Below are 25282 nucleotides of genomic sequence, written 5' to 3'. Positions count from 1 at the left end.
GATGGTATTATGAAAAATGACCTTGTGAATCTGATCACCTTTGAGTTCTATGTCAGCTCTAAAACAGCAATTGCATGATGCAGAAAATGTTATTTGCTGATGTTAATGTTATTTTCCATATTTTAATTTGAATAATATTCTAGTCAGTTCAGTTAAATATTATATAAATTTTGACATGATACAAAACCAACTTAAAGAAACCATGTATTATTTTTTGAAGGAAACAACATCAAAGGACAAAAACCTGTTAAATATGTGCGTATTCTTCCCCTTGTTTAGCGAATAAGGTGTTGTAACCAATGTACCATTTAGCCATGAATAAGAGATATGAGCCATGAAGCAGAATTATAGGTATCATTGAAATTTACATAAACATTGTTTCTATATTCAGGAATGGTGTACAACTGTGAAAGGCCTACGGGTTTTTAACAACTGTTATCATTTTTTAAAACTGTAAGGAAAAATGTTAGAAAAGTGAGAGATGTTAATCAGGCTTACATATTTGAAAAATTTGAGGTGTAATTTTTAAGGCACAATGCTACCTAAGCAAATTGAAGTGCACAAATCAGTGGAGTCACTGGTCTCATTTGATCTATGGATAATTATTGGTTATACATTCAACACCCCGGTCAGTCCTTAGAGTAATGAATAAAATGTCATACAAGCAGATTAACACAAAAATAAAAATATTGACCAGCATTTAAACAGCAATGGAATTTGAACCAAGTCTAGGGAAAGGAGTAAAAGAAACCTAATGGATTGTTTGACAAGTTTTCTGATGAAAAGGATCAAGGATTATCAATGGATATGTGGGTTCATTTCCAATTTACTGAAAATATAAGTAGAAGACAGGAAACTGCATGCCAGTGTCTGGATTAAAGCGGCAACTGTGTTTCTCAATCCCCTGTGCCACGTCCATGTGGGAAGCTCAATGCAGAGCAGAATCAGAAAGTTTGCTATGGCTCAAGTCGAAATGTGAGAATGAAAAAGTTTTGAACATTAGTAGTGTAGACGGTTCTAAAGGCACATTATAAATCTAGAAACAAAATGTTAAGTTGGCTGGCAAAACTGAAACAACTTTTAATTCTTGCAACAAACATAATTTCAGAAGAAGTAGAGGTGTTGAAATTAGGATACCCTGTGCTGTGCACAAAAGCGAGAAGAATCATAGCTGAGTCATTCAACAGTTGTGATTGTAAATTTGATGTGATGCTGTTAGAGAAAATTCTCTGTGTGTGTGTGTGTGTGTGTGTGTGTGTAGAGAATACCTGGCTTGAGATAGGATGTCTCTGTCACATTAGCACGTCAGGATATCTAGTGAGCATGCATGTATCCTGTCTCTACCTCTTTTCTTGAAGTCAGAGCACTAGTTTTACAGACACACTCTAAAAATCCTACTTCACTTGAGTTCTCTTCTCTCATTTCTACTGAAGGTCATTGGTTAATTAATAAAGAAACGGCTTGGCCTTGATAGATTAGAACATAAGTGGGTGGAGTAAACAGAACAGAATGCTGCGAGGAAGAGGAAGGGAGGTAAGACGCCTCAGACAAATGCCAGGCTGCCAATCTCCAGGGCAGACGCGATGAAGCAAGCCGCCAGGTCAGACATGCTGAATCTTTCCTGGGTTAGGCAAAATATGATAATTAGCCCGTAAGAGGCTAGAGTTAGTGGGCCAAGCAGTGTTTAAATGAATACAGTTTGTGTGTTGTTATTTGGGGGCATAAGCTAGCCAGGAGGCTGGGAGCTGGGTGGCAGGAATGCAGGCACACAGCTTCCTTCAACACATTTCCAACTCGTGACTTGTTTGTATATCTGTCTAACATTCAGCTGTATCTCTTGGTATCAGCACAGTACCGTTATAAGGAGATAACATGTGTCAGAGGAAAAATATTCTAAAACACAAAATGAATAGGTTGAATGTGAAAACAGAAGCAATCTTATAAGCAAAGAAAGAGTACAAAAACTATATTCACTCACTTCATTATTCTACAAAAAGGAAATTGAAACACATCTCTGGTGTCTGACCCATTTAACGGGGAGAATACATGGTGGTCAGCAAATGGATTGGGAAGTTTTCTTTATGCATGATAGCCTGCTCTTTCCTAATGCTCTCTTTAATTTGTTTATATGGTTAATTATACTGACAGATATTCATATATTGAACCAAATCTGCATATCTGGCAAGAAGCCAACTTGGTCCTAGTGGATGAATTTTTGATGTGTTCTTGGATTCGGTTTGCCAGTATTTTATTGAGTAATTTTACATTAATTTTCATAAGGGAGACTGATCTGTAGTTCTCTTTCTTTGTTGCATCCTTATGTGGTTTAAGTATCAGGGTAACTAGAATCTTGTAAAAAGAATTTGGCAATGTTCTTTCTTTTTCTATTGAATACAACAATTTGAGGAGTATTGGAATTAGTTCTTCTTTGAAATTCTGTGCTGAAGCCATGTATCTGGTCCTGGACATTTTTTTTTGGTTGGGAGCCTTTTAGCGACTGCTTCTATTTCCTTAGGTGTTATAGGTTTATTGTAATTGATTTTTTATTAAATTAATATTGTGATAGGATACTTATGAAGAAAGTTGCCATTTCTTTTATTTTTTTTTCAATTTTGTGGAGTACAGGTTTTTGAAGTATGATCTGATTATTCTCTGGATTTCTTCAGTGTCTATTGTTATGTCCTCCTTTTTATCTGATGCTGTTGGTTTGGATATTCTCTCTCTGCCTTTTGGTTAGTTTGGATATGTGTTTCTCCTTCTTAATTTTTTTCAAGAAAACAACTCTTAGTCTCATTGATTCTTTGTATTGCTTTCTTCATTTCTATTTTATTGTTTATAGCCCTCAATTTATTACCCAGAATTTATTCCTTCTGGGTGAATTTGCTTTTCTTTAATTCTAGTGCTTTCAGGTGTTCTGTTAATTCACTACTGTGGGATTTCTTCAGCTTCTTTATATAGGCATTTAATGTTATGAAATTTTCTCTTAGTACTGTTTTCATTGTGATCCATAAGTTTGGGTATGTTGTGCCTTTTCATTAATTATGGGAAGTCTTTAATTTCTTTATTTGTTTCATCCTTGACTCAGGGGTGATTCAATTCAGTATTATTCAGTTTCCATGAGTTTGTAAGCTTCCTGGAATTTGCATTGTTGTTGAATTCTAACTTTAAGCCATGGCGATCAAATAGGATACGGGGGGGGGGAGTTATTCTAATTTATTTGTATGTGTTGAGATTTATTTTGTTACCAAGTATGTGGTCAGTTTTAGAGAAGGTTCCATGAGGTGCTGAGAAGGTATATTCTTTTGAGTTTGGGTGGAATGTTCTATAGATGTCTATTAAGCCCATTTGAGTCCTATCACCTGATAGTTTCCTGACTGACAGACCTGTCCATTGGTGAGAGTGGAGTGTTGAAGTCTCCCACTATTAGTGTGTGGCTTGTTGTGAGATTTAAGCTTTAGTATCGTTTCTATTACTAAAGTAGGTGTCCTTGTATTTGGGGTGTAAATGTACAGGATTGAAATTTTATCTTGATGTATTTTTCCTGTGATGAATATGAGATATCATTCTTCATTTCTTTTGATTACCTTTAGTCTGAAGTCAATGTAGGATAGCTACACCAGCTTGTTTCTTAAGTCCATTTGATTAGAAAGTCTTTTCTCAAACCTTTACTCTGAAGAAATGTCTGTCTTTGAAATTGAGGTAAGTTTGTTGTATACAGCAAAAGGATGGATCCTGTTTCTGTATCCATTTTCTTAGTCTGTGTCTTTTTTTTTAGGTGAGTTGAGTCCATTAATATTAAGAGATATTAATAACCAGTGTATTTTTAATTTCTTTTAGTTTTGGTGGTAGTATGTGTAGGTTTCCATTCTGTAAGATTTGCTGGTATGAGATTATCAATTTCCTATGCTTCCATGGGTACAGTTAACTTCCTTTTGTTGTAGTTTTCCTTCTAGTGCTTTCTGAAGGGATAGATTTGTGGATAGGTATTTTTTTAAATACGGTTTTGACTATCTTGAATACCACCATAGAACCTTCATCTGGCGACAGATGGAGATAGAGACAGAGACACACATCAGAGAATTGGACTGAGCTCCCAAGGTCCAGTTGAAGAGCAGAAGGAGGGAGAATATGAGCAAGGAAGTCAGGACCATGAGGGGTTGGTCCACCCACTGAGACAGTGTGCCAGAGCTAATTAGAGCTCACCAACTCCAGGTGGAATGGGACTGAACAAGCATGGGATCAAACTGGACTCTCTCAATGTGGTTGACAATTGGGTCCAACAGAGAAACCAATGATAAAGGCACTGGAATTCATCTCTACTGCATGTACTGGCTTCTTGGGATCCTACTCTATTTGGTTGCATACCTTCCTAAGCCTGGATGGAGGGGGGAGGGCCTTGGACTTCCCACAGGGCAGGGTACCCTGCCCTCTCTTAGGACTGGAGGGAGAGGGGGAGGAGGAGTGGAGAAGCATGAGGGAAATGGGAGGAGGGGAGGAAGTGGATATTTTGAATGGTATTATTTATAAAGCAATAAAAATAAATAAAAAAGAAAAAAAAAACAGAAAAAAGAAAGTATCTGAACCATCTTATCATTGGCTTAGCCACATTTACTCCAAAAAAGTCACATTTTTCCCCTTTTCTTCACTTCAAAATTCTCAATCACCTGATCTTCCATGTACGTCTCATCCTTGACTCAATATTGGCATAATTTTGCAACTCAGAGTTTAAGATAATAAAGTACCTGCTTTACTAAGGCATTCATAAAAACAAATCTGGTTTTGTCATGGAATATTTTATTTTCTCCATCTATGGTGATTGTTGATTACAGCATCTGATGGACAGGCACTGGAGCAGCCTGCCACAGGAGGCTTGCCCTTGCTCCTGAGCAAGGTGGGGGATGTGCCCGGGGTTTTGCCCCAGAACTTAGGGCATAGAAACTGGACTGTCCAGTGATAGGCTTGTCACTCACCTCTTGGGCATCTCTGGGGAGTTGCAGTCTGTTTCTCAGAGAGCCACAGAGGTCAAAGGGGATTGGTTGCTTTGGGGTAGAGTGGAACTTGTATATTACAGTGTCTAATAGGGTGGTGCTGGGACATTCTGTTTGCAGGAGGCTTGCTTGCACTTGCAAATAAGGGAGTCAGTGGATGGAGTTTTGCCCCAGGGCCCAGGACTTAGAGACTGTTGTTCAGCTGAGAAACTGGTCACTCACCTCTGATCCTGTAAAACAATATTTCCTACTACCACAAAACAAAACAAACAACAACAACAACAAAAAAAACTTGGCATAGATTTTTAAACTAAGTAAAGAATTCTACATAAACCACATGAAAACAAAACATGAATAAATAAAGAGATAACCCATATTTCTAGTTTAAGTTGTCATCTTTTCTCATTTTCATGTGGAGAGTTAATTAATTTCATTTTTTTTGGTTTTGTTTTTTTGAGATGGGTTTCTTCTGTAGTTTTGGAGCCCATCCTGGAACTTGCTCTGTAGAACAGACTGGTCATGAACTCACAGAGATCGACCTGTTTCTGTTTCCCAAGGGCTGGGATTAAAGACATGTGCCATGAGTGACCAACTAAGATTTAATTAATCTTAATGAAAATATCTAGTAATTTATTTGATGATACCAATAAACTGGTTATAAAATTGACAGCACCATTAAAGAAGAAATCAATTAAAAGGAAAGCACTATCTGTTTTTCAGAATTACTCTGACATTATTTACTGTCAAACAATATGGTTTGAGACAAGACACAGAGGAAGTGGGAAATTAGTTATAACAAAGGAGTCAGAGATCCAAACATATATTATTCCTTAGCTTTGAAAAGGTCACAGAATAACTCAAACGAAAAAGGGTTACTTTTGCTATGAATATTTCTGTTACAAGGAAACAGGTAATACCAAGCAAAGAGAAAGTTAAATCACACATCTATAACTTTCTCAAATCTTTAACTCAAAGTGGATCACTTTTCCAGAAGTAAAATGCTAAGCTGTAAAATTTCTATTACAGGATAATTTGGAGACACTGGCTGACTTCTTAATTACCTAATTATTTTGTGGATACAAAACTGAGACCACAGACCATGAAGTAAGAAATTGAAATGAAAAATCAGGGAATTCTCTGGAACTAAAAACGTCTACAAGTTGGAAATGCTGTTAAGATTGAAAAGCTGAGCAGCAGGTGGGGAAGTCTTTACAGAATGTCTGGCTGGCAAATGGTAGAGAATCCAAAACACACACAAAAAATCTCTTAGACCTAAACAATGCCTGGAAACACACAACTGAAACTGATCAAACATTCCAAGCAGGCTCTCTACAAAGGACAATGTACAGATGGTAAATAACCACAGGGAAAAGGGGTTATTTTTGTCAATCAGAAATTGCAAATCAAAGCAATTTGCTGAAATCATACTTGGTAAGTGTGCCTACAAATTCAAAATATTGTCATTATTGAATATTGTTGATGATATTTAGAAATAAGAACTCTCATTTGCTGAGAGCAGAAAAGCAAAGTAGCATGACAAACAGTTTATTAAGCTTTTACAGAGTTTATTAGAAGCTTATTATACTGTGATCCAAGCATTTAAATATTTTTTCAAAAAATATTGATATATTTATGTCCCCATAGAAACAAACACTCAGAACATAATAGCATGTTTACTCACTTGTATCACTTGCAAAATTTGGAAGGGACTTAGGTATTCGTCAATAGTTACTGCTTTCTTGCTAAGATATTTTAAGGCATACACACACACACACACACATATATGATAAGGAAAGGCAAACCATCTTTTTAATGTGAATGGTGAAATGTTCTCTGCTACATCTGTGCCTTGGTTAAGGTTTTCATTGCTGGACACCGTGATCACAAAAACTTTTATAAGGAAAGCATTTAATTGAGGGTGACTCACTTACGGTGTCAAAGGTTCTGTCCATTATATTCAGGTCGGGAACATGGCTGCCATGCGGGGTGATATGGTGTGAAAGTTGAGAGTGCTGCATCTTGTAGGCAACAGGAAGTCAACTAACAGTCGCAGTGAGGAATGTTTGAGCAAAAGAGATCTCAAAGCCTGTCCCCGAAGTAACACACTTCCTCCAACAAGATTACAAGTCCAAATAGTGCCACTCTTTTTGGGACCCTTTTCTTTCAAACACCATACTGGAATGATTCTCATGTGGATCTGACAGGAAATAGTTCTGCAGAAGTATCTCATAATTATGACAGGCCATATGCACATAGTGCCTGCCTAGGAATTTGGAATGAAATTATTATATGTGGCACAAAAAAAAATTATCATTGCTGTGTGTGTGTATGTGTGTGTGTGTGTCTGTATGTACTCAAAGTTTTATCCAGGAATACTCATCACTGAGGTACACTGATGTTTTATGCTGAATTTCCTGTCTAAGAATGTGATAGGGTTCATTGATCTTTTTTTTCCTTCTTTTTTCCCCCGTTTTGTTTTGGTATGTTTTATTAATTAATTTGTATGAGACCATCTCACTGAAAGCCTAAAGTGGTCTTTATTTCCCTAAGTCACCCAGAATATTATGGATCTTACTATGTAGATTTAATATATTCCTGCTAGCTTCTTCCTTCCCACTCTGAGGGTTGTAGTAATAGCCCACAATGCCAGAGACAGGTCTCCTTTCATACTTGGTTATGAAATTTATGTGGAAGAAAGTATGAGTTTTCTTTTCCATATATATCAAACAAAATCTGATATTATTTCATATTAAACCTTTAACGATTTACTTAACAATAGTCTTTCGGGTTTCTTTTCAATAATAATTAGTGATATCCTCAGTCTAAATACTTCCGATTGACATAGGTTGTGAATGTATAAAACTTTTGTGAGGTCAATATTATGAACAATATGTGAAATTTTTATGTAAATTTTCTCATGAGGGAACAGTATACATGTCTCATTCTTTAACTAAGAACTCAGAACAAACTTGGAGATCAAAGGGCCCCTTTGTGACTTGGAATGGCAAGGAGAACAGGTATACATTTTGTCAGTAATGAAGAAATTGCAAGCTAGAGACAGTGAATGAGGGCTGAATGCAGCTTCATTACTTGGAGGGAAAAAAAAGTACCTAAAAATTGATATTCTGCACCAATACCCCATTATCAGTATAATAGATACCACATGTAAAGTAAAGTGCGTGCTGTTTGACTTCACTGAGAAGCTGGGTTTGGGAACACGATTGTTTCACACACTTTAAATCCAAGCATGCTTATAACAAGAACCCTCTAAAACCCTTGCCTCTGATAAGCCTGGCACCTGCCTCTGTAGTGGATGAGGGCAAGCAAGCATCAAAATGTATTAAAAAAATGTACCTTTAAAATAGCCAGAACATAGATCCTTCCCAAGAGATAATACTACTGTTCATTCCATGATAAGAAGCTGCATTAATGGGAATAGAAAATCAGATCCTTATCCTTGCGGAGGACAGAGGATGCTCTGCCTGGACTCTACTGGACAAATCTAGAGGATGCTCTGGCTGGACTCTACTAGACAAATCTAGTCATGGCTGCAAGATACTTTAAGTTCCTAATTTAATACTCTATCTATCTATCTATCTATCTATCTATCTATCTATACACATATATATGTATATATCCACCATTTATTCTTTTAATTTTACTTGCTATAATTTTTGAAATCAATAGAAACTGAAAGCATGACTATAATAGATTATTTCTTGCACTCTATGTAACTATTATCCATAACTAATTCCAAAACAAAAGGTGCTAGGTTACATTTTATGTAGTGATAACATAGGATAATTCTATTATACATATCAATTCTCATGCAATATATATTACATGAAAATAAGGGTGCTTTCTAGTGTATAAAATAAAATACTCTATCATGCAACATATTTTTATTCTAAGTAACAAATAAAATTACATTTATTTTTATTTACTCTTTGTGTCTTTCACAACATGCATCTAAAACCCATTCAGTTCCCTCCCCTGCTTTTCTAACCTATGCCCTTGCAGTCTTTTCATCTGAAGACACTTAAGAGAAAAGGAAAAGAAAAGAAAAAGGGGAGGGGGATGCTTCCCATGGAAGTCACCAGTCTAGTCTCAGTCCAATGAACCCGAAGCTTCTCTTTTACATACTTCTTTGAGAATCTGCCACAGTCCATTAATAATTACAGAATAACATGATAAAACTTCACTTTCTTTTCTACAATCCTGTGCTAGAAACATTATAAAACAACAACACCATTTCTAGAGTCATTTATGAGTATCTGCCCATCTACTTTCCTATTACTACTCTTTTTCTTTAATTTTTTTTTTTTTTTTTTTTTTTTTTTTTTTGTTTTTTCGAGACAGGGTTTCTCTGTGGTTTTGGAGCCTGTCCTGGAACTAGCTCTGTAGACCAGGCTGGTCTCGAACTCACAGAGATCTGCCTGCCTCTGCTGCCCGAGTGCTGGGATTAAAGGTGTGTGCTACCACCTCCCGGCTTCTTTAAATGTTTTATGATGGTCAGGTTGTTCCATAGACTGCAAATCTCCTCTCTCAATCTTCTGAAGTTTGAATTCCACTTCAAAAATTGTGCAATATTCACATTTTCACTTTATTCTCAGACGGACAGTTTTTTTTTCTTTTTGTTTTGTTTTGTTTTGTTTTGTTTTCTCTTTCAAATGCAGGCTGATTACTCATCTCATTCAAGTGCTGGAAATCCTTAAACTTTCCAGATGTTTTCCAAAGAATTTGGAGAGGTCAGCCTCAGCCTCAAGTGCTATGTCTTTCCTCTTCCACTGAACTCTAAGACTCTCCAGAGCTCCACAGGGGTTTCGTCAAGCAATGTTCCTCCTCAGAGGTGTTACATGGATTTTCTTGTTTCTAGAAATATTGCTTCTATGATACCTACAGAAGTAGATTATTTTAGCCCTACTCACCTGTTATTAAAGATCTTCATTGAGACCCTATGTATAATTTCAATTCCAAAGCTGCACCTGTACATTTCCTGGACTCCATGTCTATCCATAATACTTCCAGAACTTTTAAAACCTTTGGATACAACATGTTTACCTGGGTGTTTCTTTACTGCCTTCATATCAACGTTAGAATTAGAAAGGCAAGTTGAGAAGCTTCTCTTGCTTTTGTCTGTCTCTTTCCTTCTTCTCTCCACTTTAAGATGTGTATCACGCGTGCCTAAAAGAGAACCTGACACATACCAAGCTGTGCATAAGCACTGAGAATAGTTTTAAGATCTGTAATTTAGAGGAAGTAAAACATCTTCATTATATTGTAAATATTTCACATCTTCCTGAAACTGAATATAGATATTCTGCAGCAACCAATCAAAACTCAATGTGATTATTCATGTATGCCAACAGACGAATTTTAAAATTTATATAAAATTTTAATGTGTTGTTGTGGAAATGGAATAAAAAAGCATGAAAATTATCATACTAAATATCGAGATATATTAAAATATATAGTAATTTAAACAGTGTGACTTAGAAGAGTAAAAATGAGAGATCAACCTCAAGAAAGAACCTTGTGGGCATGTGGCTATTTGGATTTGGCAGATGTGAAAATGTAAAAAAAGGGACATCAAAGAAAGACTTGTTCTAAAATAATACTGAGAAAATAAAATTCCAGTCCCAAAACATCGTGGCAAAATCATTCCAGATGGTTGAATTATGCCTACTTAAAGTAAACTTTAAACTTATTACAGAAAGTATTAAAAAAGTATCATAAAATCTTCTACTCAGAAAAATATACTTTTGGAAAGTGAGCAGAATAGATCAAGAAAATTGCTACTGACTTTCACTTATTTGAAATTAAAAATTTCATCAAATATTACTTAAAATAAAAGAATATAGTTTAAAATTTTAAAAGACAAATATCAAATAAAAAGGAAGTATTTGCAACATTTCTTATAGTCTAGATTGATTATATATATATGTGTGTGTGTATATACATAACACATACCTACATATATAAACTACAGTGACCATGTTCACATTCAGCAACAACAAATATACATGTTCAAGTTTTTAAAGTGGATTTTAACTTGAATATACACAGCTCCACAAAAATATGTTTAATGATCAGATCAAACTCACTTGTATGTTTGGAAAAAGTTAGATAAGCATGAAGGGAAATGTATTAATAGTAAATGCTAGCAATATCTAGATTTCCTCCTGGCTATAGGGAAACAATTATTGAACCATTGATTTTGGACATCATTTTGATTGTGACTGTATCAAGTAAGAAAAAGAAGATAATTTTTAGTAGACCAGTAAAGTGATAAAATAAAGTAAAGTGAACATTAAAATGCAAGAGACCTGCATTTCCTTGGAAATATCAGAATTATATCACCAGAAAGTATGTATGAAATTCTCTGTTTTCATAGGTAACGAAGCATAGATTGTTGGTACAAGGGTAAGTGTTTAGATAGTTATTAGTGATTATGCTAGTCTAGCAAATAAATAAGGGTATGTATGTTATCCTATGAGATCTATGATATCACTAGCACTTAAGAGTAATAACATAGAATTCATAATTTCATTAACTAAACTAATATTAACAGTCGTGAAGAACACCAAAAGTTGTTCATTTGTACTGTTTTTTGTTTATAATTTAAATTTAAGCTATGTGTCTTCTATATGTCAAATTAGATTAAAATGTGGCCAAATGTAGTGAACCATTAGCCAAGAGAAATGACCTTAGTACTTAAGGACCAATGAGACATGATCTCCTTGGATATGGAATAGGGACAAATCCAGCACCTGAATTCAGATGAGAGTGATGAACAGCAGATGCTGCTTAGGTTTATGCTGAAGAAAGGAAGAGAGATGTTAGTCACAAAAGGACAAGTTTCATTGAAGTTCTTAGGAAGAATACATTATAGAGATGCACAGAACAGCACTAGAAAGTATAAGTCAAAAGGTCATGCATATGTCACATTGCAGAAATTTTCACTAAAATAAAATACCAATAAGTAATATGATGATTGCTCAAAACCTATCATACTTGCATCATAATATCACATTGTGTGATATATATATATATTATATAGATATATATATTAAAATTCAAGATATACAGATCAACTTAAAGAGAAGAATTATATCAAGAAATTGAATACTTAACAAGATTAATAAAACAATGACAGCAGATTCTGACAAGGATGTGGAGAAACTTGGATACTTATTAATTTTTTGCATGAGTGCCAAATGGTACCGCTGATATAAAATTTCATGTGGTAGTTCATTGGTAAATGAGGAATCAATGAACCTCAAGATTCACCAATACTACTCTTGGACATATACACAAAGATGCCCATCAAATGATGAGTGGGAGATTGGGGAAAGAGTGAGAACTGAGATTGGTATAAAAAAATGATACACATTAGGTAGTGTGTGTTATTAAGGGACTTAGGAATGCTAATTGAAAGCATTGGTTAGACTTTATGTGTTGAAATCAAAATGAGATTTAAAGACCACTAAAACTGTAAAGTAATATCTAAATCTTATTAACAGTATTATGTATATAACAAAATTAGAAATCAAAGGATGTTTTTGTTATTTAAAGCAAGGGCTTGAATTATCCAAGGGGCACGAAAGATGCAGTTATTTCTTTAACTTTTTTATGGGGTGACATTAGGATAAAATAATATGCTATTCTCTGAGTTTACATTAACATGTTCTGCATTTCTTATAATATGTAGCTATTTTAAATTATAATATGAGTCGTATTTGTATCATGAATCATGAAAAATGAATAGGAAGTGTGTTCATATGAATTTCTAGAAATTAATTAATATCTAATTTAGAATGGATGCATGTATAAGTATGCTAACAAAACAGGGAAGTTAGCATTAGATATTATGAACACTTCTGTATAAAATGATCAAAGAAATTTAGGGTGAATGAAATAATGATAAGGGATCTTGTAGATTGCAGCATGTCCAGTTTTGGCCCAATTTTAAATATAAATCTAATCTTGAAAGTCTTAAATCTAAAATGGGCTAAGTAGTGAGTTTAAATGATCTCAATTACAGAAGGCAAATCCAGGTGTAGGGATAAATCTTAATTAAAGAATCATTCATTTCTAATGAAAGGAAAACACAATTTTCTTAGAAGAGTAAATTTCCTCTTAAGTTTTGTACACTTATAAACAAAAGATATTCAGATTAATTTAACGTAAATTAGTTCGCTTGAATACAGTGACTCAACCTTAAGTACTCAAGTCACAGATAACCATCCATGATGGAGCATATATAATTATGAGGTCATAAAGTTTAGAAGGAAAAATAGAAAAGTATGTAGATCTGACCCTATTTTATTTTTCTTAGAGGCACCAAGTGGGATTTTTTTATTAAGTTAATACGCTATTATCACAAGAGAGTCCTGTGAAGTCTGGATTGAATACGGAATTTTTGTGGTAATTGTGCTGTAATTTTGTTTTGTGTTTCATTTGTATGACCCAAAGCAAATGCTTTTATATATAACTTTATTAAACTAAAGTTATTGAAGCTAATCCTTTTAAAATAAGTTTTAGTTCACCAGATTGACTCGAAATATCTCCAAAGTTAATAATTTAAACTGCTCAGGTGTAAGTAAAACGGCAACATATGTTAGTATTTTACTTAAAAAAGAAAGGTTATGAGTATTCGAAGAATGGGATACAAATGACATATGGGCATAAGACACAAAATAGATGCATTGAATAATTAATTAGAGTTGTTTTTACAAAAAATAATAAGGGTTATTACCTTGCCGATGGTACATTCTGTAATTTTAACTTTCAGTCGCTTTGTTGCAAATATATCTCCTCTGACTTATTTCTTTCTGCAAGGCAGCACAGTCATTCCACCACAGATAACATTCTCTTGGCCTCCCGAAAGTGCTTCAATTTCTCTTTGAGTTATACTCTTTCCCAGAGTGTATTTTAGATACTACATCTGGCACACTGCCCTGGATGCTGACCAGTTTGCCTCTGTGACATTAACCTGGTGCCTGAGAGTCTGAGTGTCAAGAAGGTTGACTCATTTACAGTTTTCCATTATGTAGCTCTAACATTTTATGTTGTTTCCTAAATAATAGATGCAGGACTGCCATCCCAGACATGTTGAAAACACTGTGTGGCTCCCGGTGGCTGTGGAACAGTGCTCTTCACCTGGGCTACCCTGAGGAAGGAAATTTCACTTTCTTCTTTCTCTATTTTTCCCTTTAATCGTGTATTTAGAGCATTTCCATTTGAAACATTGAAAAGTCCCTCTTACTTCCCCACATCATCAGTGCATGAGAACCGAAGCATATTCTACATTGACATATTATCAGACATGACATTTTGGAGAGTTAATTCTAGGAAAACAAGCTTTGTAATATTAAACACAAAACTGTAAATTATCACCTCATTTTAAAGCATAGATAATGTTCATTTGCTAATATAGATTATCTATAGACAGATGGGCTGAATTCAGAAATTTTAATTCAGCACTAATGCAGGGACTGGGTAGAGAAAGTCTGATGCTTGTGTGATTATATATACTGGAAAACATTTAATTAATAAATGCCAAGCATAAATCAATAAAAGAGCAAAAGAGAATGAAATGGAAAATGTATTAGGAGATAAATAGCTTCAATTATAGAGTAGTACATAAAGACAACTGGCCACAATGTCTCTGTGTTCCTCAACTTGAATTTTGTTTCAAACTTTATGTGAGTCCTGAAAGTAGGACAGATTTGCACGATATGTACTATTATTACTGTGGTGATCTGAAAATATTATGAACTCAGAAATATATATAAAATTTGAGATAGGGGGAGCAGAGAAAAATGTAGAGCTCAATAAAAATCACTAAAAAGTATAGAGATAGCTTTTTTTATCATTTAATGAGAATGCCAAAATATGTGGGTACTCTCTCCAATGCAATAGCATAATATGTGTGTATAAAATAAACACATCATTCTACATATTTTACCTCACCTCCACATTATTCACAGAATCTATGACAAATCAAATTGGAAATGATTATACAAAATGGATCAAGAAATGACACTGTGTAGCTATTTAAGAAAATAAAACTCAAAATGAAATTAGTAAAAGAGACAAGAAAGATCACAGCAAGTAGAAAAAATAAAGAAATATTGGCATAAGGTCCTGTATTCTGACAACAGTAGAGTAAAGCCCAATATTAACAACAATTAGAAATATAGAATGAATGCAAATTGGTGGAGAATAAAAGCTGTGCTTTTGAAGGATGGGTAAGTTCACTAAAACTTAAAGAAAGTAATAAAAAGATTTCTGAGAATTGAATGAAATGAAAATACAACATAATCAAAACTACGGTGCATAGTGAACATTGCATTTATTTATTATGACTGTTTTGATGTGTAGGCATAATTAAGGAAGTCTACAATAGGTCTGAATAAGGAAGGATAACTGTTTATTTGGGGAATACTCACAATAAGAATAGAGAGCCATGGTCCTCTGTAGGTAATGGAAGCTGTTAACAGAACTCTGATAACCACCCAAAAGAGTGAACATGCTTTTTGTTTGTGCTTTTCAGTTCACAGTATCTCTGACCATGAACTAATGGGCTGGTACTCAAAAGGTTATTGGCTGAATGAATTCACCCAGCACCTCCCTCTTCTGTCTAAATAAGATGGTTCTGAACCTATAACAAAACTATACACACTAAGGAAAAACATCAAGTATTATCCAAGGGAAAGAAAAGGCAAAATATTTAGAAATATATAGAGAATCTGACTAACCTAACTATAAGTATGACAAACACGGGTGAATATTTATCTGTAATTTTAAACAATCTTTAAACAGATATGCAGGTAATGAGGACAATGACCTCAGAATATAAACAGTACATGTGTACATAACTTTATCATAGTTAGAAATGTATAGTTTAATATGATAAATATACCCTAAAATTGAATTAATATACAAAATACCTTAAAGAGAGGTAGAAACATGCTTGCATACAATATGACAAAATACCTTTGAATATGTACACAAATAGTATAAATAGAAATAGGAGATATTCAATATAAAAATATAATTTGCGTTTGTATCAGTATACAAATTATCTAGACAGAATGAAAAAGATAATTTTGCATATGTATCAGTCTACAAGAATCTGTACTAATGTGAATTGTCTAAAATTAATAGTTCATAAGAAAATATGCCAATCTATTATTCCATGCTATCCATTTTCCCTTTTTTTCCTTTCCCCATAAAGATTCCTACGTCTACCTCAATTCCACCACAAACCCTATACAACTTATAACCAACCCTTAACAAATGACAATTGTCCCTAACCCTGAGGACAATTCTGTTGAGAGGGGAGACATCATTTTCTAGAATTAATTTCAACTTCATGGGGGCAATAGTATATCTATGGGATCCTGTAAAAACTAAAACAGTGGTTAAGTCTCAAGAGTACTGTCTGGTTAAATTGCAGAGTGTCTCTGAGTATGGAGAAGGGATTTTCTGAAGTTATTATTTGAAGTTCTTGCCAGAATTTTGTAAGAAGGTGCATCATCTCAGCTAGCCATGTGGAAATCATCTTGAGCAGTTTGTAGCCCAAAACCGATCATTGAGTTTTGTTACCAGCTCAACAGCATCATATGAACTAGGTGGAATCATTGTTGTCGGTCCCCAACTTCTTTTTGAAGAATTCAGAGATTACTGTAGATAATTTTGTTATTCATCATAGAAAACTTAAATGATATCCATGTCAAAATGGAATGTTTGAACTTTAAAAGGGACCATGAGACAACATAGTTATGGGTAGAAGAAGAATTTTTGAAAACAGAGTTTTAATAACCTTAGTTCCTAAATTTTTCTTTTATTTCTGTCTCATACAATGTGGATCTCCTGATATGAGACAGAAAATCTGAATTTTCTTTTAACAACATGCTAGATTTAGAAAAGGAGAGAGCCACAGTTCAACTCCAAAGCCAGGTTTGATTTTTTTTATTGATTTTCTTTGAGCTCTACATTTTTGTGTGCTCCCCTCCCTGTCTTTCCCCTCCCCTTCAACCCTCTCCCAAGATCCCCATACTCACAATTTACTCAGGAGATACTGTCTTTTCCTACTACCTATGTAGATTAGATCTATGTATGTCTCTATTAGGGTTCTTATTGTTGTCTAGGTTCTCTGGGATTGTGATTTGTGGGCTCATTTTCTTTGCTTTGTATTAAAAAAATCCCTTATGAGTGATTACTTGTGATAATTGTCTTTCTGTGTCTGGGTTACCTCAGTCAAAATGATGTTTTCTAGCTCCATCCATTTGCCTTAAAATTTCAAGATGTTGGTTTTTTTTCTGCTGTGTAATACTCCATTGTGTAAATGTGCCATATTTTCATTATTCATTTTTCGGTTGAAGGGCATTTAGGTTGTTTCCAGATATTGTTTGTCATATCAAGAACCAGATTTGAATTTTTAAGTGAGTAGAGACTACCAATAACAGTAACTAAAGAAAAATAGAGGTCATAAATTTAAAAGCCTGCAAGGAGGGGCTTATAAGAGGGCTAGGAGGGAATAAATGGAAGGGAAAATGATGAAATTATATTATAACCTGAAAAAATATAATAGATCATTACAAATTGCAACACTATAGAAAAAAAATTGAATAAAACTAGAAGATGGAAAGAAATCCGGTGCTTATCAATAGAAAGTCCTGGTAGTGTCAAAACAACTATCTTAGCCAGAGTTATCTACAGAGATACAATTCCAATTAAAATTGCTGGATAACACAAAGGAATGGTGTGTAAAAAGCTATATGGACACTTACTATTACACAATTCAACTTTTCTTTAAGCAAAGTGATGAGGGGTGGGGGAATGAAGAAGGACAATTAAAAGAAATCCCACACTAGCTCAGAATTAAGAATAATAGATGGTTATTTATTTATTTAGGGGTAGACTCACAAATCAACATCCTCTTCTAGAACAGAGAAGAGCAACTGAATCTCACAGCCAGAAATGAGGCCTGACACATGTTTTACATCAGCATAAATAGTATAAGAGGCCGCACCCTAGTAGGCAGGTAGCTTAAAGGCTACTGGCATGTGTAAGGAGAGAAGAGGAGCAGATCCTAAGAGTTATAGAAATACATGAGGATGGGACTAGAAAACAGGGGTGGAGAGAAGACAGTAGGTGGTTTAGCTGAAACCATAGAGGCATGCTAAAACATATAGAAACCTAATAGTTCATAAGAAAATTTGAAAATGCATCTTTAAAATTAGGTTGCATAGAATTTTCATACATGTGTTTTTAATGTCACTCTTAGAAGTCATGGGTTATAATATTAAAATTTCAGTACAAGGCATGGAGCAACTCCTTATTCATGCTATCTATTATTATGGCCCTTGGTTGTCCAACATGACAGCCTGTTAAGAACCTACTCTGAAACTACCACATTTTTCCCCAACAGGAAATAGAGAAATTACTCTCATATTGAACAGCAGATAGTTCTTCTTGCAGTGTAGTATTCATAGTTCCAGAAAGAACACAAGTCACTAAAGTCTAGATGGTAAGAACATCAATATTCTTAGCCAGCATGAGATTGTGTTTGCTATAGTACTAACCTGACAATCACAATGTGCCTACTGCAGTAATAGTGGCACAATTGATAAGAGGTAACCAATGATTTTTGCTTGTTTTGAGGTTTGTTCCACAGAGGAATTTCTATGTCTGGTATTCTAATCTTCAAAATCCCATGATGGTAGAGGTTATAGACCTTAGTGTAGAATCTGATACTGTTATTTGAGTAAATAGCTATGATATCCAAATACCTTCTAATTATCTACATTCGTTCCTATAACCTAACTTGCTGTCAGCCCCAACCAGAAGGTTTTTTTTTTTTTTTTTTTTTTTTTTTTTTATTGAGAATAAGAAAAAAGTTTCCGCCTCCTCCCAGCCTTCCATTTCCCTCAAGCACTTTTGGTCTTCAGTTAAGAGTGTGACATAAAGGGAAGAACTAAGTCTTGGAGACTGCAGAAAGCCTGTGTATATGTGTGTTTACATAATACACACAAGAATTTCCAAGGTAAATTTGGATCAATAAATGAATATAAACCTTTATTAGTATTGATGGTTAGTTTTATACTTTTTCAAATACCATGATATAGATGAAAAAAATGTTAATGTGTCCCCTGTTCTGTATTTGGCTACAAGTTGACATAGCTCACAGAATGCCTCTTGCCATTATTGAAAGTGTTCCTGAGTATATAAAGCTATTTTTCAAAAAGACATTCGATTATCAACACTTTTTCCATGGTAATTTAAATTCCTTTGTCTTTTAAGAAAATTACTATTGAATTATAGTCCCAGACCATCTCCCTAATAGCACAGTTACTAAAACTGATTTTTCATACATATTCATAACTAAAACCATAAAGACTGTTTTGATTTCAGAATGATACATCAATCAATGCCATAACCTGCTGCTTAGTAACTCAGAAAAGAGAAAGCATAGTTCAATGTTTTCATGTAAAACACTTACTGGGCATTTTTATGCAGACCTTATCAACACAGCAATTTGTCATAAATATGTACATATATGTATGCATCTGACATAAATTTTTAAAGTATGAAAGCAAGGTTGAAAAATAAGTAAAAATACCAAAGGAAAGAAGAATTTCTACGACTCGGGCCTGCCTTCAGAGTAAATTTATTTTTTAGATAGGAAATAGAGTTCTAATGGGAAAGAAGTAACAAATCCTAAAGTTAGTGTATTATTGCTGAAATTTATCCTGTCCAGAATCACAGTTAGCAGTGAAATTTGGGGTGTTTGTGTCTTCTTATTATGCCCGTACACATTTCTTCTTTCTCATCAACACTAGAAGTTAAACCTAATATAAAAAAATTGAACATTAAAGCGTTTTATGTCTAAACATTGCAAAATCATGCTTTAAAGAAAATGGCTTATTTCTCTTAAATTTATGAGAAAATGGACTGAAAATTAAACATAATAGTAATAGAAATAAAATATATAGCATTAAGAAAAAAGTGCTAATTTTAATACTACACTGCTTTTAAAACAAAAGTAAGAGAGTATATATTAATTCTACCTAATTAGGTCATAAATAATGCTATGAAAAGGTCTTGCTCTTGATTTTTCTGTCATATTGCCAAAAAAGGCAAAATAATACCAATTTAAATTATTTTAGTGAGAATTATCTTTGATAATATTCTCTCATATACAATATGTGTTTTTAGTAATATAATCAGAAAATCTATGTGCTTACTCAAATACTTCATTTTTAAGGTTTTCTAATTCCAGTAACTTTTGGAAATTTTTGCTACCTTTAAACTATATGTATGTATGCAATTGGGCTAACCATTTAATTTTTCTTATCTCAGTTAATATGAACAATGATGGTTATAAAGAGTCAGTAAAAGAAATTTCTAGAGATAAATACTCCAGCTTAGTTTATAGTGTTTTTGTCTCCACCCCAGCTTCATTGTTAACATACAATGGACTTCAGTTTTCCCAGGATAAAGTCCATTTCTATGAATATTGCCAGCCTTCAAACAATAACACACATTGTGTATTCATTCTGCCAGTCTGTGCGAGTTCATATGTGCATCTTTCCAGCTGTGTTTACAGAGCCCATTTCCTTCACATTTCCCCTTCACACTGGCCCTTACTCCCTTTCCACTTCCTCTTCTGCAGAGTTACTGAACCCTGTAAGGCTGAATTAGATGGAGACGTTGCATTTAGGATTGAGCATTCCCGGGTCTTTCACTCTCTATGGTGTCCACCTGTGGGTCTCCTGGATCCACTTGGTCCTGAGTATTGTGGAGGGTGATAAATATGATTTTATTTGCACCCTGTATACAGACATTCAGATTGATTAGAGTTATTTGCTGAAGAAATTTTTCAAGTGTGCATTTCTGGCTTCTTTCTCATAAACCCCGTGTCTTGAGGTTTGGTGACCTATGCATAGATTTTCAATGTGATTTGGTCAACTGACATGTCTGATTTTATGCCAATACCATGCTGTTTTAATTATGGTTCTATATAGAAATTTAAGATGAGGTATGGTGATTAGTCATTATCTTATTATATAAAACAGTTTTAGCCATTTTTGGATTTTTTTCTATTTCCATATGAAGCTGAAAATTATCCTTTCAAATTCCATGAGGAGTTACATTGGAAATTCTGTGAAAAATATCTTATCATTTCAAGCAAAAAAAAAAAAAGATTTCCTATTATTGGGTGCTAAAATGCTTTTAAAGATGCAAACTGAGTGGTAAAGTGATTTCAACATTTTGTCTGTAATTATTTCAAAATGATTTTTTTATTTAGAAGTTCTTTGCACATTAAAAGGTATTGATGTTGAAGAAAATTTTTTGTGTATTTTTTCTAATACTCCAGCAACCAATTGTCTAAAAATATTTGAACAATTATAATGAAAGTAATAGCAAACAAGTGTTTTGATATTCGGTGCAATCACACCTTAAATTAAAAATGTGTGTGTATTGAGTATGCATACACATGTTACTGTGTTAATAGATGTATGTTCATGTTTAAACCAAAGGATTACCTCAAGTTTTTTCTTACAGGTGACCCTCATTTTTTATAGAGAAGGTTCCTCACTGATTTGAAACTTGCTAGGGGAGGCTAATCTGCTTGACCAGTGAATCCTGAAGACAAGCCTGCCTCCAAGTCTCAGTGTTGAGGTTACAAACATCAACACCTCAATCCATGTTACATGAATTCTGGGGACTCAAGTGTCATTATGTTTGTAAATCAACTAAGCTATTTCTATAACCCAAATGTACTGGTTCTGGGAGCTACAACCAAGTCCCTAGGTGTGTGTGTGTGTGTGTGTGTGTGTGTGTGTGTGTGTGTGTTGGTGTGTTAGTGTACATGGCTAGTTATAAGCCTGTGGAGTTGAGAAGTCTGTTTTGAATGTGTTCCTCTATTACTTTTTACGTTATTTTTATTAACTTTTTGGAAGAGTCTTTGACTAAAACTTGAACTCCCTTTTTGGATAGAGGGACTATTTAGCAAGCCCTTGGGATCTCCTTTTCTTTAACCTCCCATGGCTATTGTTCCTGGCTCTTGCTTATATCTTGGATTTTTATATCAGGTAGGGATCTGAGCTCAGATCCTCATGCAGCAGGCAGTTTACCCATAGTTCCTACTGCCCAATCCTGCTATTTGCCTTAATAGTTCACAGTTTGAACCACTAAAAATACAGGCATGTATTTATATACATGCATGCTGGATTTTTCTTAAAGCAATACTATTTTTAGTTCCCTACTGAAAATTTGACAATTTAATATTACCTTAAGGCAGCACCATTTTCTTATGCCATTTTCTACCGGGGCACTAAAGCCAAGAAAATTAAGTTTATTCAACACTTGTGTCTTTTAAAAGGATAATGATTTCATCTAGTTAAAGCTGTCCTGGCCTACTTAGTTTATTTCAGGGAAAGAAATTGCCTGTTCACTCATGATAAGATAATTTGTCACCTTGGAAATTAAATTACCCATCCCTGTTTACCTTGAGGAGCTGTGCTATATAATACTGACTTGTTCTCTTAGCAAATTTATATTGCAATGTACTCAGTTCAATGAGAACATGTGTTGTATAATCAAAGACTGTAGGGGAATTTAAAAAGGACCAGGCTTGGGTCCTAATCAAAACTGAACTTGAGAAATTTATTAAATCACAAAGGAATTGACTATTTGATATTTGAATTCCCAAAGGATTTTCATATTTTTCTTCAGCATAATTTATTCCACAGCATACTGACTGAATTCTAGGTTTAAATAGATTTCAATGTGTAAATATTTGCTATTAGTTTATGTAACATTAAACAAAAATATAACCTTGAAATCTATCTTATTTAATGATATTACAAGCATAGCTATAAATAACTCCATTGAAACCAAAACATATTATTTCTGAAGTTGTACAACATTTTTGAAAAATATAATTATCCTCCAGGTCCGTATAATTTAGATATAACAGCCTGCATATTGAAATTATATAATATGTAATATATATCTTATTTAGTTTTAGAATGTCTCATAAACATATTCAATATGTAGCTGATCTTTCACAATTTGTTGCAATAGGACAGTCACAAAGAAACCTTTAGCTAACACTTTTAACTAAAATATTTGAAGATATTTAAGTAGCATAAATAAACAGTAAATTTAGCAAATAGGAAATGTGTTAGCAAATCTCTTTCTATTGGTTTTCTATTAGTTGCTATATCTCCAGTGTTTTGTCTAGTATATGATTACCTAACTATCACAGAAACCTGAGAATAAGAACAGAGGTTCTGGTAATGATTAAATGATTAGTAGATAACTGTTTTTTAAAAGGTAATGATTTTGATTTTGGCCACATTTTTACCCCACAAATTGATATGTCATTTTTTTTATTTTCAAGTAGATGAGAAAGTTACATTATTTGATAACAAAGTCTCTGTAAATTTAATTATCTAAGTTGACATGAAGTCTTAATCCAGTATGTTTCATGTCTATTAAGAAAGAAAAAAATAATACACAGGCACAAACAGTGAGTATGGTATGAATGTGATAAAGATAGACTGAGGAGATTAACAAGAATACAAAGTGATGCTAATATAACCTCAGAAACTGGTTAACAGATCTGGGTCAGACCTTTCACAGTTTCCCTAAGTATCCAGTCCAGCCAGCACCCTAGTTTGGGAACCTAGCTCCAACTTGGTGAGACTATCTGTTATTATTTGAGTCGATGGTCTACATTTCCTTTTGTTGAGAAGTAGATGAATGTTTATATATTATTTCAATATTGTACACTTTTGACATATGTCATTACTCCTGATCCTTAGAGTGATCTGCTGTGTTTATGTGGCTATTTCATCCTAATTCTGCTTGTGATTAAATTGTCACTCTTGTACCTGAGAAGCTTTATCAAAGTGTAAGAGACAGATTAGGAAGAACTCGAACTAGATTGTGAATAAAAATTCTATACTGTCCCTTATATGTAATAGATGATATTACATATGTATGTATTACTTATAATATTACTTATATATGTATACAGTTGTTAATGTAGTACTTAGTTTTTATATTTGAAATAAACCCCTTGCACTCTTGCCTTTCCCTGGATGTCTGATTGGTTAGGGTAAGGTAATTGGTGGATTTGATTCTTTAAGCATCTTAGCAACTGTCTTTAATATTTTAATATTTAATTCCAATATATTAAAATATAGCATTAAAACATAGAATTCAATTTAATCCCAATAGAGTTCATATTCTGGAAAAGGTTAAAATAGAAAACAAAAACAAACACACATATCTTTGTGGTCTGACTTGAGTTTTTCCTTAAAAGTGAAACGTCTCTTCCTAATGAATACAGCAGGGAAGTATTTAAACAACAGAACCATCTTGTGCTAAGTAGGGGACATCAATGGTCAGAGGTCCAATCAAGGCAGAGAACTGAACCTCCCTACAAGAGTGTCTCTCTTTTACTGAATTAACACCCAGTAACCTATGCAATTGCTTCCCAACAAGGAATTAAAATGTACCAGGTATAAGAATTCCAAGGACATTACTTGTATGGTTCTCTGGATGTTGAATTGGAGAAGAACATGTATGGAGGGAAAGACCTGAGATGCTGAGAGAACAGGAAGTACTCTTGTGTTAACTCCTGAAGTGATCTGGGGATGCTGGCAAGGTCACAATGAGAAGGAAGATGAAGTGTTCACTGTGTGACACTTGACTGTGGTTAAGGCCGACCAAATAAAACTCATGCTGGAATGATCATTCAGCAACTCATGGAATCCTGCCTTGAGTGTTGGAGATGAAGAATGTCCTTGTTGATTTTTTTTTATATTTTTTTTGAGAATAAGAAAAAAAAAGTTTCTGCCTCCTCCCAGCCTCCCATTTCCCTCCCCCTACTCCCCACTCTTCTCCCCATCCCCCCCACTCCTCTCCCCCTCCCTCTCTAATCCAAAGAGCAGTCAGGGTTCCCTGCCCTGTGGAAAGTCCAAGGTCCTCCCCCCACCGTCCATGTCTAGGAAGGTGAACATCCAAACTGGCTAGGCTCCCACCAAGCCGGATCATGAAGTAGGATCAAAACCCCTTGCCATTGACCTTGGCTTCTCATCAGTCCTCATTGTTCGCCATGATCAGAGAGCCCGGTTTTATCCCATGATTTTTCAGTCACAGTCCAGCTGGCCTTGGTGAGCTCCCAATAGATCAGCCCCACTGTCTCAGTGGGTGGGTGCACCCCCAGTGGTCCTGACATCCTTGCTCGTGTTCTCCCTCCATCTGCT

General features: G+C 34.4%; 1 long non-coding RNA gene across 1 annotated transcript in view; it reads right to left on the bottom strand.

Moving 5' to 3' along the window:
* The window catches only part of LOC126499318 (uncharacterized), a 65028-nt gene extending 39912 nt beyond the window's left edge, over positions 1-25116 (bottom strand). Inside the window, exon 1 of the long non-coding RNA XR_007591055.1 lies at positions 25101-25116. This is a non-coding gene — a long non-coding RNA (uncharacterized lncRNA). The remainder of the gene's footprint in view (positions 1-25100) is intronic.
* Positions 25117-25282: the final 166 nt, after the last annotated feature.

Source organism: Alexandromys fortis, unplaced genomic scaffold (assembly GCF_014885135.2).
Source record: "Alexandromys fortis isolate MF-2015 unplaced genomic scaffold, M_Fortis_MF-2015_v1.1 scaffold_15, whole genome shotgun sequence".
NCBI lineage: Eukaryota > Metazoa > Chordata > Mammalia > Rodentia > Cricetidae > Alexandromys > Alexandromys fortis.
The sequence above is the reverse complement of the archived record's forward strand: the minus strand, read 5'-3'. Positions and strand labels throughout refer to the sequence as shown.